This window comes from Cyprinus carpio, unplaced genomic scaffold (genome assembly GCF_018340385.1).
Source record: "Cyprinus carpio isolate SPL01 unplaced genomic scaffold, ASM1834038v1 S000006754, whole genome shotgun sequence".
In the NCBI taxonomy this organism is placed as follows: Eukaryota; Metazoa; Chordata; class Actinopteri; order Cypriniformes; family Cyprinidae; genus Cyprinus; species Cyprinus carpio.
Genome location: NW_024879353.1, coordinates 219,987 through 224,019, shown reverse-complemented (window position 1 = coordinate 224,019; position 4,033 = coordinate 219,987).

Here is a 4,033-nt window from a genome sequence, read left to right as displayed (position 1 = left end):
TAAAGTATAATCATCTCAACTTAAATTACATTAATCTGACTTACAAAATTGAGTTGAATCCTAAATAACTCCAAAAATGAAGTGGTTACTTTTGATTACATTTCTACACAATTTGCATTTAATTATATGCATTTTATTAACATTTCATTTTACATTTATTTAATTATTAGCTTTTCATCAACAAACCGCTTGCAGTTCCTTCACAAACATTTTTACATTTTAAAATGCTTATAATCAGATACATATGATTACGTTACTTTTTATTGATTACATTATTGCATATCAATGGCACACAATGGCAGTGAATTTAATTTAATTTAATTTAATTTTATTTTATTTTATTTTATTTTATTTTATTTTATATTTTATTTTATTTTATTTTATTTATTTTTTATTTTTTATTTTTTTATTTTTTTGCCTGCAGTACCTTCACAAAGCCCAATTTTGGAAAACCTGCTACATTCTATAATTTTGTATGAAAATGTGTGTTTATTTATTATTGTTTATTATTTTCTTCACAAAGCCCAATTTTGGAAAACCTGCTACATTCTATAATTTTGTATGAAAATGTGTGTCAAGAACTGACCCTGAATTAAAATTGTAACACTTTAGTTTAAATGGATATATCCTCTAACTTATTTTAATTATAAAAAAAGGGGGTATTTTGATAGTCATAATCCATATGCAAAGTTTTTTTTTTTATGATGGAAAATCAGCTTTAGAGGAATCAGTTGCCCCCATAAACACTATCATGGCACTGAAAAACATGTATGTTCTTGTTCTGAGTCACATGGTTCGGAGCGACGTGAGGCAGACTGTTTATTTCCTGCTGAACTCTTCCTGTAACATCCGTCCGTCTCTGATTTAAAAAAAGTATTTTGTTTTTGGCTGACCCCTCTTGCAATATCCCTTGCATCAACTCCACCGTCTGTAAACCTCTCGAATGATTCTGCTCCGTATTTCAACACTGTCCGTTTTCCCCTCTGGACAAGCGGATCTGTGTGTGTGTGTGCGTGTTGAGGGCGTGGATCATGTTGGCTTTAATTCAGATTGGCTGTGAGATTAATATTAAAGGTGCAAATTGATCGGGCGAGTGCTGGAGATGAGTTTTCCAGGTTTGTTCTTCTCAAGTCCACATCACAGTTTATCCTTCTGAAAACTATGTTTTGAGGGGAAAGCGTTTGAACCCCCCTAATTTTGCTGATTTTAAATTGCTCGCGGGGTTTCATGGAAGGCAAGAGCCGCGCGCTGACTCCAGCCATGATCCCGGCGACATTACTCAGCAGGTGTTTGAGATGCAAACCAAAAAATACCAACTGAGTCTTTTTAAAAATTACTACTGTGTTGTCCCAAATAAATAAATACATACTTAGTTGATATTATGCATTTTATAGACATAAAATAATTCATGCTGCCTTTTTAAAAAAAAAATAAAATAAAAAAAAAAAATGTTGCAACATAAGCTGACCCTGTTTTTCAGCGGTCATAATTTTAAAGAGAACTCATGGTCATATTTTCACCCATATATATATATATATCTAGGAAGAAATATTTTAATTTTACATAAAGAAAATATTATTCCTTTATTTTAGTGGATATGGATATATATGGATTTTTTTTATTATTGTGAAAATATGATTCCCAGATGGAAAAAAAAAAATATTTTATGGATAATATTTTACAATATAATTAATAACAAGTATATGGATACTATTTTTACATAAAATACACTAGGTCCGACATTTACAATTATTCGTTGATTTTTTTGTTTCAGTAGTAAATAATATGGTCATTGATATATATTTTTTTATTGCATAAATTTTTTTCCAATGGATTAAATAAATTATTGTTTTCCTTATAATAATAACAGTAAAATTGCATATCAAGTGACCCAAGTCTCAAATATTAAAAGCATTCCAACCATGCCCAATTTCACAAATGTAAGAGAATACTATTATCATTATCATTGATTTATAATATTATATATATATAAATCTATATATTAATATATATAATATTTATATATATTTATATATATATATAATATATAGTATATTGTTTAATCTTGTTTGGTTGAAACAATTAATTAAAAAATTATTTAGTTTACCTATTAAATATAATACTAATAATAAAAAAAACAAAAAACATTTTCTACTAATATGCTTAACCATTGTTAATCTGTTTTAATACCACCTTTTGATATTGTGGGTGAAAATTATCCACCTGAAAATGTTGTTTATTCCTCACTTTCATGTGATTGTTTATTAATTATTCTTATATATTTACAGGGAATAACCCTTGGAATAGCAGGACTGGAAGAGTCAGACAAACCCTGATCTGTTTCGCTCTTCTTGTTTCTGTCTATCCCATAAAATGATTCCAGGTTTAAAAAAAAAACAACAAAAAAACGTAATTGGCTTCAATTTTCGGTTTAATCCCGTTTCGCCGTTGAGTGTGTTTGCTGATTTTTACAATAGAAACGTCCGAAATATAGTGGAAATGAGATCCGTGGAATTGTTATGGTGCCGCTGATATTATCCCACACATCCTCATTTTTTTGCAGGAAATCGTGCTTGTTTGCTCCACTACGGGCAATTTAAAAAGCGACGTAAATCCCTGTATTAAGATTAATTCACCATGACAAGCCCCACACACAACCCACCCCAAAAGCTTCTGAATCCGCATTTAAACAGGTGTGTGGTCTTTTGCATTAATAATTTGTAAAGATTAGGTAGTTATGCTGGCTTGACAAGAGGAAAAATCATACTGGTCTTTCATATTTGTAGGTGTTTGTGTGTAGTTTATTTTCATTTTTCCATATTTAAATATTTTTTTTAAATTTATTGTTTAAATTTAGTTCCTTTTAAATTTTTTAAATTAATTATTTATTTTTATTTTAATTTATTTTTATTTGTTTCATTACAATAGTATGAGTAATTCCCTTTTAAATTTAAGCATTTTTGAATTTTTTTTATCTAAATGTAACATTTTTTTAATATGCTTTAGATACAGAATATATACAACTTTCTCCCAGACTTTTCAGGCATGACTCTAAATCAAGTCAGTATTTTGTCTTGATGAACCTTTTTTCTTGCCTGGTTGTGATTTACTTGTCATTATTACACTGATCTGGTGAGCAGTAAGTTTAGATACCTATCCCTGAGTGATTTTTTTAACAGCACGTGTTGCATGTTTCAAATGATGTGACGGAAAGAAAAAGAAAAAGATAAGAGGCATGCATACTATGAGATGCTATGAAGCATGAGAATGTATGTATTGATTGATGTGTGCTTTCTTGTGCAAGGGATTACGTTGGCTTCAAATACGTTGGCCGCTCTTGTGGATCAGTGGGTTTGGAGTGTTCCTTGTATAGAAACGGATCCATTATTTATTTGTTTGACAGAATTGTGGAACATCATCACAGTCCCTAGGCCTCTACCGACCAGATCATCTGTAACTGGGGCATGTTCCGCTGATGGCCCAATCACTTTGTACAATTGTATAGTCAAAATCTGAATGTCACAATAGTTTTATTTATTGTCCAACACAATGTTTTGACAGAGATGGGTGCAGTGTTGTTGGATAACGGATTCTTCTGGTCTTCTGCAGGACGAAGTGCTGCATTTATACTAGACACTTGTATTATTGAAACGGCTGGCCTGTGGGATGGCAGTCGAATCAGTTAATACGTGAAAAGTCTAGCAGTAACAATACGCTGTATGACTGATGGCATGATTTGAGGGCGAGTTCCAGAGATGAGGGGGGGAGGCTGTTTGAGAGAGTTCTAGACCTAGCGTGGGCTGCTTAGTGGTATTAAGATGTAGAATGACAAAGCACATGGTCTGATGACAAGACCGAATGTGGGCTCATTGTGCCCGCCTGACGGGACTTTCAATAGTGTCATGACCACATTGGAAATAATTGGTGAACGTGACGAATAATGGGTGGACGAAAGGGGCAAAGACAGCTATAGGGAAACTCCTCCTAGGGGGCAGGATAGTGAGCGATTATTATCGGTTGACTGATTATTGGA